General features: G+C 38.7%; 1 protein-coding gene and 1 pseudogene across 6 annotated transcripts in view; one reads left to right on the plus strand and one right to left on the minus strand.

The window, feature by feature from the left end:
- BTBD9 (BTB domain containing 9) overlaps positions 1-12,759 on the plus strand; it is a 515,751-nt gene that overhangs the window by 135,804 nt on the left and 367,188 nt on the right. The window lies entirely within an intron of this gene.
- LOC118923405 (coiled-coil domain-containing protein 3-like) lies at positions 7,024-10,737 on the minus strand (annotated as a pseudogene).

A 12,759-nucleotide genomic window follows, 5' to 3' on the forward strand; every position in this document is an offset into this window, starting at 1 on the left:
TATCAAATTACCAACAGCATTCTTTGACGACCTGGAACAAATAGTTCAAAAATTCACATGGAAACACCAAAGATCCGAATAGCCAAAGCAGTCCTGAGAAGGAAGAATAAAGTGGGGGGGATCTTGCTCCCCAACTTCAAACTCTACTACAAAGCCACAGTAATCAAGACAATTTGTTACTGGCACAAGAACAGAGGCACAGACCAGTGAAACAGATTAGAGACTCCAGACATTAACCCAAACATATATGGTTAACTAATATTCGATAAAGGAGCCATGGACATACAATGGGGAAATGACAGTCTCTTCCACAGATGGTGCTGGCAAAACTGGACAGCTACATGTAAGAGAGTGAAACTGGATCTCTGTCTAACCCCATACACAAAAGTATATTCGAAATGGATCAAAGACCTGAATGTAACTCATGAAACCATAAAACTCTTAGAAAAAAACATAGGCAGAAATCTCTTGGACATAAACATGACCAACTTCTTCATGAACATATCTCCCCAGGCAAGGGAAACAGAAGCAAAAATGAACAAGTGGGACTGTATCAAGCTGAAAAGCTTCTGTACAGTAAAGGACACCATCAATAGAACAAAAAGGTACCCTACAGTATGGGAGAATATATTCACAAATGACAGATCCAATACAGGGTTGACATCCAAAATATATAAAGCGCTCATGCCCCTCAACAAACAAAAAGTAAATAATCCAATTAAAAAATGGGCACAGGATCTAAACAGACACTTCTCCAAAGAAGAAATTCAGATGGCCAACAGACACATGAAAAGATGCTCCACATCGCTAGTCATCAGAGAAATGCAAATTAAAACACAATTGAGGTATCACCTCACACCAGTTAGGATCGCCACCATCCAGAAGACAAACAACAACAAATGTTGGTGAGGTTGTGGAGAAAGGGGAACCCTCCTGCACTCCTGGTGGGAATGTAAATTAGTTCAACCATTGTAGAAAGCAGTATGGAGGTTCCTCAAAAAGCTCAAAATAGAAATACCATTTGACCCAGGAATTTCACTTCTAGGAATTTACCCTAAGAATGTAGCAGCCCAGTTTGAAAAAGACAGATGCACCCCTATCGCAGCATTATTTACAATAGCCAAGAAATGGAAGCAACCTAAGTGTCCATCAATAGATGAATGGATAAAGAAGATGTGGTACATATCACAATGGAATATTATTCAGCCATGAAAAGGAAATAAATCCTACCATTTGCAACAACACGGATGGAGCTAGAGGGTATTATACTCAGTGAAATAAGCCAGGTGGAGAAAGACAAGTACCAAATGATTTCACTCATATGTGGAGTATAAGAACAAAGAAAAACTGAAGGAACAAAACAGCACCAGAATCACAGAACTCAAGAATGGACTAACAGGTACCAAAGGGAAAGGGACTGGGGAGGATGGTTGGGAAAGGAGGGATAAGGGCAGGGAAAAAGCAAGGGGGCATTACGATTAGCATGTATAATGTGGCGGGGAGCATGGGGAGGGCTGTACAGCACAGAGAAGACAAATAGTGAGTCTACTGCATCTTACTATGCTAATGGACAGTGACTGTAATGGGAATTGTGGGGGGTCTTGGTGAAGGGGGGAGCCTAGTAAACATAATGTTCTGCATGTAATTGTAGATGAATGATAACAACAACAATAAAATATTCCCTCGTGTTTGAAATCTTCCCTCCTCCTTTTCATTCCTCAAATGTGAGCACTTTCTCTATGCAAGGCATCGTACAAGCATAGCTAACATAAGTGAAAAAAACCCATGAAAGTTATTGTCTATTTTCAGTAATAATTTATGTCCAAACATTCTATTAGCCTGATATCCATTTCGTGATTTTTTTTCATGCATTTTATGTGGGAGAGAGTAGTATGGGAGGCCTGAATATAAAAATCAGAGTAAATATGAATAACATGCATTTTAGTTTAGGAGTCTTTTACCTGAGACTACCAGAAACATTGTCATTAAGTTTCTGATGGCCATTTCACCTTTGTCCAACATTGAGACAGCTATTGTGTTTCCTTGACTAGCTGTCCTTCTCATCAAGCTGTGAATGTATGTGAAAGAGAAGAACCTTGCTCAGTGCAGACCACATGAGGGTGATGCTGTGTGCAGAGTATCGCCACTGTAGCATTTGGTATCATAGTAACAGCAGGAGAGACATCACAGCTCGACTGTGCTTTGGAGTTAAATTCAGAGACTTGACTTTTAAAAAATTTATACTTAAACCTTTAAGTATCTTAATACTCGCTTCCAATGAGGCACCACTGAAGCTCTCCCGCTAGTTGGCCCACGTCTTTTGTGTCCAGAGATAGCAGTGTTTTCTTGAGACAGACTTTTTATTTTATAAATCTTTATAATGTTGGCCCTTTAGTGGACCTTCGGGTATAAGGCACACTGCTTTTGTTTAGTGCTTAAAAAAAAAGAATGAAAAGTAAATCTGAACAGAGCCTGACTTTTCTCTCTGTTAGAATTTTGTATCTGCATCTATACTACTTGAACACCCAGAGGCATCCTAAGATGGGCACGATTTTATAAATCTTAAATAAAGAATAAATGCTTTATTTTTAATAAATAATTTAGGGATTTGCAAGTGTGTAAGACATGATACGTCACTAAATCTCTTGTAATACAATAAGGTTTATTGTAATACAAAGTAGTTTCTCAAAAATAAGGCTCAGGGATTACTAGCCTAATCCATAAAATGGGCCCCACTATGGAGCATTTAATGTTAATTTATTATACCTCCACTCTGTTACCTAGCATTTATTTAATGCTGGAAATTTCTTAGACACTGTACAGAACAGAAGATGAAGCTTGGCGCAAGCCAAACAGCTGTCTGCCGCACTAGCCCGGGAGCGCGGCACAGGGAGAAGAGCCCTGCTTTTCCGAGTGCCTCCTGTCTTCATGCCCCTATGACACCACTGCTTCCTAAAGTATCTCAGTCCCATTTTCAGATTTGGAGTACATAGAGCAGTGCTCATGACCCACGAGTTCTGTTCTTTACAGATATCAATAAAGAACTGTAACTTCAAAGAGGAATTCACTAATAACATCAACATCCCTGCCTTTCTTTCTGTGAGAAACCTTTAAGACTGGCAGTCCAACTGCCATAGAGTTTCTAGAAATAATCCTTTCATATAGCTTGTGAACTCTAATGTAGTACAAAATTTTTCTTTAGTTGCATCTCTGAGTCTAATTCCACATAGAGCCTAACACAGAATTGTGTTTGAAAAGATCTTATTTTTAATATCTGTAGTCAAATCTCATTTATCTCTTACAATTGCTCAGCTTTCCATTTTATTTGTGGTGAATTTTTATACCCATATTAAATTGATCTGACTACCGGTTATGCTCCCATCATTTGGCTTGTACCCAGAAAATGCAAGTCATTTTCCATATTACCCTCCAAAAAAGATAATGAAGGAAATCTCTTTTAAAAATTATTAGACATTTCAAAGCCAACTAGAAGTGATTTGTGGATTGGTTTTGAACATCTGTGCTCTGCTTTGGTTAATATAAATAATCAAAAGTTGGCTGTGACACAGTATAATTCTTAAACAGAACAGTGGTCATCTGGTTATAAATACTTTCAAGACCAGCCATCTGTCCTAAAGGAATTCAGACACCAGAGTCTCATATCCTTTGCTTCATTTCTACCCAACTTGGAAATTAATGTTAAGCCTGAGTTCATTTGGCTAGAAGTATAAATACATCTAAATAAGGCTGATGTTGATAATACTTGTTTGAATTAAGGTTCAACCATTATTCACAGGGATGGTGGTATATCATGGAGAATATAGCCAGTGATTCTGTAACATCCTTCTTTGTTGACAGATAGTAACTGCACTAGTTGGGGTGAGGATTTAATAATGTGTGTAGCTGTTGAACTACTGTGTTGTATACTTGAAACCAATAGAAGATTGTATATCAACTATACTTCAGTTAAAAAAATGAAAACTAAAAAAGATACAACCATTATTTAATATTACACTAGTTGTTGGCATTATTAATATTAGTTAAATGTACAAGTGATTGAAAATTTTGTAAATGAAGGGCTGTAGACTTAGTAAATTCAAATTTAAAAACTGATGTGGATAATAATTTTGAGTATCAAAACTATTCCTGCTTATATTTAAGATATGTTATAAGGGTGTTATGTAGATAACACCTGTCACTCCTAAAATGTACTTGGGTTTCAGAGTTAAAGTCACAATGAATACTTTGATCATTTCTCCCACTTTACTATTGACAATGCATGTGCTCCTCAGTAATGCCTTAATTTCACCAAAGTAATTTGTAATTCTCTTGTCTCTTGGGTTTAATATTTTGGACTCAACTATAACTTTTTTACCTTAAGAAGCTAATGAATTCTGAGGCATCAGGTGTGTGGGAGTAGATTCATACTGGGTGATTTTTCCTGTCAAATTGGTACCTCAGTACTATGAATTTGCTAAGAGTGGTTGTGGGTTCTAATAGGTAGTTCTGGTGTTTGATTTTATCAATGTCTGTATCAGTAAGGGTACAGATTAAGTTATTGTATGAAAGAGACCCAGTGACTTTGATAAAAGAAGGTTATTTTTCCGTTACTTAACAGTCCAGGGCTGATATGCAGGCTCTCCCTCCCGACCTCCTGGGACTTAGGCTGGCATGGTGGTGCTGCCTTCCATGAGTCTTCGGTAGTTTCCATGAGAGCAGATTGCACATGCCCAGTGTAGTAGGACCAAGGCTGGAAGAGTACTTATCACTTGCACTAGCATTCTGTTGGCGAGAACTGGGCTACTGGCCATGTCAACTGGTAAGGGAGTTGGGAAATGTACTGTCAGTTGGGTAGTCATGTGTCAGCTAAAATTTGCTGAAGATGGGAGAACAAGTTTTGAAGGCCTGCCACTCCATTTTTATATCTAACATACTTTGTTTATAACATGAAATTCAGTATCAATGTTGTGAGTACATGGTAACTAAAATGAAGTACTTTCCCTAAATTTCCCCTATCCCATCTGTCAAAAAGAAAGAAAAATGAAAGAGATATGCTTGCCCATGTGTTAAAATGAAAGGTTAACCTGATGCATTAAATCTGCAGAATCATCAGAAATTGATAGATTTGTTCTTCAGGAGTCTTTGATAATCTTTTGTGTATTTACATATCCAAAAAATAAGTTAATCAGAAGGCCTGTTGGCCACTTGTGGAAGGATAATAAAAAGAAATTCACTGAGATAAATTCCAAGAGAGCATATCCAAGCATTTTATAGGGCAGTGGTTGTTTCTAGTCCCAATAGTAAGGCTTGATGCCTATGTTCATTTGAATACTAACTCTCTCCTGGGGAATACAAACCTGTCAAGTACCTTTCTGACTTCCATGCAGTTCTCTCTACACAGAGAAATTGCACCAAGCATGCAGTCTATAAATATTTCTGATTTCTGTGAGAATGATTTCTCATGATTAAAAAAATATATATTTGGAAATCATAGTGATATATTCCCTCCTCTAGGAAATTTGTTTCTGGTTATGATTCTGACTTCTGTTGAATGGATTGAATGTGCTGATCAAGTCAGCATATGTTCTTTTAGTGATGTGACAATTTTTTTTATTATAAATTAATCATTCTAGTGCCTACTTCATTCTTAAGTGAATTTTACTAAGAGTTGAGTCTGTTTCTGAGGGCTTGATCATGCAGACATTGACAAGATAGCCAGATTTATCTGGTTTTCTCTTGTTTGATACTACCACCCTCTCCAGACAGAGTTAAGGAAGGAGAGAGGAAGAGAATGAATTATTCTGACCACTGGTGACTCATATCTTCATCTTGAGTCTTGAAAAACTTAGCTGAAGGGCAGAGATTACCTGTTTGTGGTTTTATTTTATAATGTTTTTCAAGTAAGAGTGGCTTTAAGAAGTAACTGAAATTTTTGCCTAAATAATGCCAAAATGAGTACCAGCTATGCCAAAACTACTAAAACTAGTTTCTGAATGGATGCAATTAAATAACCCTGTGTTATTTAGTCTGTGTGTACATTTTCAGAAGATCATTGTGGGATTCACATATAAATCAAGTATAAAAATCAAGTGAATAATTGTATCTGACTTGATTGTTTATAGTTCATGATGCATGATCAAAACCGAAAGTTTCTGTGATATGACTGCCCTTGTATTGTTCACCAGGTAAGAACTTGTTCATTATGCTTCAGAAGATTGGAGACCATTGAGAGTTAGGCTTGGGGTTGATTAATGATTGTGTATTGAGTCCCCTATACAGAATGTTATTGTTGTTAACAACTATTTGATCAATAAACATGAGAGGTGCCCTCCCAGCACCACTCTTGCACGGTTACGCCTCGAGTCCCCTGGCTGGTCCTTTCAGATCTTTGATGCCTCATCGCGTCTCCTCCCTTATCTGTGGGTCAGAGACAGGGAGGGACCGACAATCATAATGTTGGATTTACTGGAATGCAGTTCTGCATAAAAATAGTGTTCTACAGGAGACATTTTGGACATTTTGTGGTCTGGGTAGCTCATCCATTTATTAAATAAACATTAATTTAAGTCTTGCTGTGTGCCCACTGTTCTAATAATAATAAATTTCTCTACTTACAGGCAAGATTACTCAATTTTTCCTAGGAATTTTTTATTCTTAGGGATCCAAAGAAGAAGAGAAATTTCTCAGCCTGTCATACAGCATTTCATAATATATACCCACTAAAAAATTGTTTTCCTGATATTCCATATTTATGGTTATGCTCTATGACCTGAGAATAAAACTCAGCCAATAACCAACCAACTTTCTTTTAATAAACCTTTACATTTGTAAATGGTTTAAAGTTACTTCCCAGATTTAAAAATTTTGCCTATCCCTATTCTTATTTCTGTCACTTTCTAGTATTTTTTCATCTTATATATCTATAAATTAATATTGATTTATAGTGATTAGTAACTGGCAAAATATAAGTCATAAAGGTTTACTCCCTGCTTTTTAAGTTATTAGTCTAGTAATAAGTATGTCTGTCTTTTTACCTGCTAGTTATTGAAGAGATGCCTCAGAGCAGCATATTAACAACTGAACAATATAGCCAAAAGAAGCTAAAGGATTCCAGATAGGCAGCAGAAGACAACATTTAAGAACATAAACTTTGGAGCCCCACTGCCTGGGTGTGAATCATGGATCTGTTACTCACGTGCCTTATGTCTGGACAGTTGCTTAGTTTTTCTATGCCTCATTTTCCCTGTCTGTTAAACACAGATAATAATAGTACCTAACTTTGTAGCATTATTATGATATTTAAATTAATTCAGTTAATATATCTATAAAGTGCTTAGAACAATGCCTGGTACACAGTAAGCATGATGTAATAATAGCAATAACAGGAGCAAAAACATTCTAGACCAAATTGCCATTTGAGGACTGCATGGTGGATTCGGCTGAGATTTGAAGGACAGATGGGATTTGGATAATCTTAGAGGAGGGGAGAGGCAAGTCCAGACAAGGCAGGGAGACTGCAGGATGTATCAAGGACACAGGCTGGTTGGGGTAGGATTGTCTGAAGCATGAGAATTTGAATGCTAGGCAGAAAGACATACTTAGGCCCAACTCCTAGAGACTTTGAGTGTTACTGTCAGGAGTTTGGATTTCATCTTGGCAAGTGGTAGGGTACAAGCATTATTTTAATTTGGATATGAAGTAGTTTGCTAGTTTCGTGGAGACAGGTGGTAAGAATGGTGGCAGGGGACATTATAACCATGGCACAGGCTGAACTGGGATGGTTACAGTAAAAATGGAGAGGGTGAGATACTTGCAGGAGGCATCATCATTGAAAACTGAAAGAATTTGCCAGCCTTTATTTTTTATTTTTTATTTTTTAAATATTTTTAAAATTCTTCCACATCAAACTAGCAAGCTTGTGCACAGCAAAGGAAACCAACAAAATGAAAAGGCAACTTACTGAATAGGAGACAGTATTTGCAAAGGATATATCTGATAAAGAGTTAATATCCAAAATACATAAAGAATGCATATAACTCAACAACAAAAATGTGATTAAAAAATAGGCAGAAGACCTGAATCAGCATTTCCCCAAAGATGACACAAAAATGGCCAGACACATAAAAAATGTTCCGTTTTACTAATCATCTGAGAAGTGCAAATCAAAACCACAGTGAGATATCACTTCACACCTGTTAGAATGGCTATTATCAAAAAGGCAAGAAATAGTAAGTGTTGGAGAGAATGTGGAGAAAAGGGAGCCCTTACGCACTGCTAGTGGGAATGAAAATTGGTGCAGCCACCATGAAAAACAATATGGAGGTTCCTCAAAATATTAAAAATAGAAAAATACTGTATGATCTAACTACACCACTTCTGGGTATTTATCCAAAGCAAACTAACACATTAATTAGAAAAAAATACACGCACTCCTCTGTTTATTGCAGCATTACTTACAACAGCCAAGATACAGAAATAGCCTAAGTGTCCACTGATGGATTAATGGTTAAAGAAATTCTAGTATATATATACACAATAGATTAAGCCTTTAAAAAGGAGATACTGCCATTTGCAACAACATGGATAGACCTTGCAAGCATTATGCTAAGTGAAATAAGTCAAAGAAAAGTACCATATGATCTCACATATATGTAGAAACGTAACAAAAAAACCCCCCACACAAGAAAATGTCACAAATCTATTACAATGTCTACTTTTTCTAACTGACAATACCAAGTACAAATAAAGATGCAGAAAACTGGAGTGCTCATACATTTCTAATATAAATGCAAAATGGTACAACCACTCTCAAAAACAAATCTGCAGTTTCTTACAAAGCTAAACACACACTTACCTTATGACTCAGCAAACCCATCCTAAATACTTACCCAATAGAGACCAACATTTATATTCACACAAAAACCTGACATATATGTGTATAGAAGCTCCAGGAGCCTAAAACTAGAAACAACCCAAATACCTCTCAATAGGTGAATGGATGATAAAAACCGTGGCACATCCCTATAATGAAATACTTCTCAGCAATAAAAAAAAAAAAAGGGCAGAAACTATTGAAACACACAATATAGAAGACTATCACATGCATTAGGCTAAGTAAAAGAAGCAAACCAAAAAATGCAACCTACCGTGTGACTCCACCCATATGACATTCTGGAAAATATATGCTGCAAATTGAACTCTACAATCCCACCAAATCAGGTATGTACAATGTCATATATCCCCACACTGCCTGTACTAGCAACATAGTGGAAACAAAACAAACTACCTATCAATAGGGGGCTAGATTAAATACACTGTGACACATCCATACAACTGAATACCATGCAGCCTTTTAAGACAACTTCATATGCATTGATATTGATACAGAAACATCTTCAAGACCTACTTGTGAACAAAGCCAAGGTTTAGCAAAGTGTACATAGAGTGCCACCACTGTGTCAGAGATGGTGGTCAGTAACACGTCTGGATTATTTGTTGGATGAAACTACTCACTGAATATTAACCAGAAACTAATAGTGGCTACCGCTTGTTTGGAAGGTTGGGTGGGTGTCAGACAGGAGAGAAACTCTTATGACCACCATTACATACTTCCATGTGGAAGCTCATAGGAGCCACCTAACAGATGCCAACTGGCTCACCAACCCATAAAAAAGCCCTTGTCCCATGGCGTACCCACAGTAGAACTCTCTCCAGCAGTCTGCCACACTCCTAAACACACCAGATGGGGGACTGGCAGTGATAGGCCATCTCGACTGACTTGGCCCCACAATCACCGCCATGCCAGGTCCATGCCAATCGTCAATGCCACAGCCTATTGTCTTCCTGGATCTCCCAGTCACTGAGGAAAGTCACCAGTTGCTGCCCTTGAGAACAGTTGGAAAGCTGGAAAAGGCTGGAAAACATCCTCTGTTCTCTTGAGTGTCTGGAAAGATGGCATCTTGGAAATTTACTCCATGAGGCAAGAGGTTATAATTTTCATCCATCCTGAGGAAGAGGAAATACAAGTAATTCTGGACCACGGTGTGGTAGTGACACAAGAAGTAGCCCAGGCCCGTGAGGTTGAGCCTGGAACCCGCGGGCACCTCGAGCATGCTGCCCCACGCCTGGTCACACAGCATCTCGACCTCGGCAGAGTAGAGGAGCCCCGCCTCGCTGGCCACGTAGTGCCACGGCAGATAGTTGTAGAGGCCGCGCACCTCCCGGTGCAGCGCCAGCACCTTGGCGTATACGATGGTCTCGGCCAGCTCGGCGCGGCAGCCCTCGCTCAGGGGGCGCCACTCAGAGCGCAGCTGGCAGGCGCGGGCGGGCGCGAGCCGGCCGGCTAGGCAGAGCGCGGCGAGGAGCAGCGGGCGCAGCATGCCGGCGGCTAGGTGCCCGGGGGCACTAGCCTGGGAGCTGGCGGGGAGCAGGGCGCGGGCGGCGCCGGGGAGCCAGTCCCCCGGGGCCGGGAGAGGCAGCCCTGCGCGCCCGGCAGCTCGCGCGGCCCCCGGCGGCGCGGCGCTCTTGCAGCCCGCCAGGCTCGCCTGCCTTTATTTTTTGAGCAGTTTTCTCCTGCCTAGTATGTCCTCTTCCCTCATGTGGTATCTTAAACTACAGAGGGAAAATCAGAATAGGAAGCAGTCTGTCGATAGAGTATCAAATTTTTTGGACGTGCTTACATTGAAAGGCTGGTTGGAAACGCCTGACAAGCAGTTGGAAATGAAGGACTGAAACTCTGAAAAGAAGTCAAGGCTGAAGTTAGAAATATGGTATTCATCCCCTTAGAGCTAATATTTGAAGCCATGTAACAGCCAGGATCTAGAGAAAGACTAGGAAGAGCAGGGTCCTTGTGGCAAATCTGGTTTAAGGGAATGTGATAAAGCAGCCAACAGACTAGGAGAAAACCAAGATTGTGTTGACTATGTACATTAATGAAGAGAAGAGAGTTTGCACACACTGCATAGTTGTCAGTGTTGGAGGCTGCAGACCAAACAGAATGAGGCCTAAAATAGTTATTTGGTATGGCAATAAGGAAGCCATTGGTAATCTTGCTAAATGAAGTTTCAATAAAGTATAAAAAAACAGATTTGGGGACTTTTATTTGAGAAGTATGGATATAAAAGGAAGAAGAAAATTGAATTCTATTAGGTTCAAATTAAGATTTTTTTCCCCCCAAAATTGGTAGATACATGTATTTTCAGGCAGAGAGAAAGAAGCCAGCAGAGAGGAAGTGATTAAAGATTTGGGGAAGGTGGAGCCTGTGGACCTAGCTTCAGAAAGGAGGAGGGTCACACTCCTGGTCAGCACATGGCATCTTGTACTGGGACAGTGCTGGTACCTAGCAGGAATTTGGAAACCATGTATATAAAGTTGTGACTAAAAGGAAGAAGACAGGCTAGGTATAAAAGGTATTCAGAAACAGAGAAAAGGTGAAAGTGACTAAATTAATAGTTTTTGATGAGTTAAATTATATTGTTTAGGTAAAGATCATCAGACAAGGTGTTCATGAGGATGACAGTGATGATTATCATTTGCAATGCATTGAACACCATATTTTAGTGTTCTACATGTATTATCTCATTATTTCCCAAACAAACCTATAAGGTAAGTGATGTTTCCCAGTTTAGTAGATCGAGAAATTAAGGTAAGAAAGATTAAATAATTTGCCCAAACAATAAATTTACTAAGGGCACAGTGGGGATTTGAACTAAGATAGTGTCACTTCACAGCTCTTAACCATTGGGCTACCACTTCCCAAGCCTTTGGGAATGCATGGAAGATTTCACATATTCTTGAGCACTGATAACATTTGTGGTGCCTGGGAACCAAGCCATGAGATTTATATTTTTCTTAAATCTTTAATAGCAGTGAAGTTTAAAAAATGATTTCTTTTTTGGTTATTAAAAAGTAACGCATGCTTACTGAAAAAAACTTAGAAAACAAAGAAAGGTATACATTGGAACAAAATAATCCTAAACCCAGAGATAATCAATGTTGACAAATTTGTATATTTTCATGTAACTTTTTCTAAGTTTATTTTTTCTTTTTATACAATTCTGTCATAATATATAGTTTTATATATAAAATTTTATGGGATTTTCATTTAAAAATTTACTAAGAGGATTATTTCATGTCATCAAATATGCCCTAAAAATTTCACTATTTCTCTTGTTGAGCAATGAAATCATTTCTGTATTTTGTTCTTATAAATAAGGCTATGGTAGCCATCTATCTTGTCTACAGTTCTTACCATTACCTTAGGCTGGCATATTAGTCAGGATTCCTTAGTTTGTAAGTGATAGGAACTCACCACTAGCCAGATTAGGTGAAAAATAATTTTTTGACTTAGTAACTGCTGAAATATCAGGGATGGAGCAGGGACCTCAAGGGTAGCTGGAGCCAGGAACAACTCAAGACACCTCCAAACCCTGACTCCTTGTTCTTGATCCTTCCTGCATGTTCATATTCTGGAACATTTTCCCTCCATACCCTGGGAAGCATGACTAAGATAGCTCCTGGGCAATTACAGCATTGCCAGCAGAGTGGGATTGCAGCTTGCTTTTTCCCAAAAACTTTTATCATGAAGTTTTCCAAACAAAAAGCTTTACTATATACAAGAATATTAGTATACTTAGGTTGTCACACATCTGTCCTCTCCATCAGTGCATGTTGTAAAAATATACTTCAGAGTAAGTTGCAGACATCATTACACTTCCTCCTAAATACTTCAGCATGCATATCATTCACTTAGATTTCAAT

Source organism: Manis pentadactyla, chromosome 16 (genome assembly GCF_030020395.1).
Source record: "Manis pentadactyla isolate mManPen7 chromosome 16, mManPen7.hap1, whole genome shotgun sequence".
In the NCBI taxonomy this organism is placed as follows: domain Eukaryota; kingdom Metazoa; phylum Chordata; class Mammalia; order Pholidota; family Manidae; genus Manis; species Manis pentadactyla.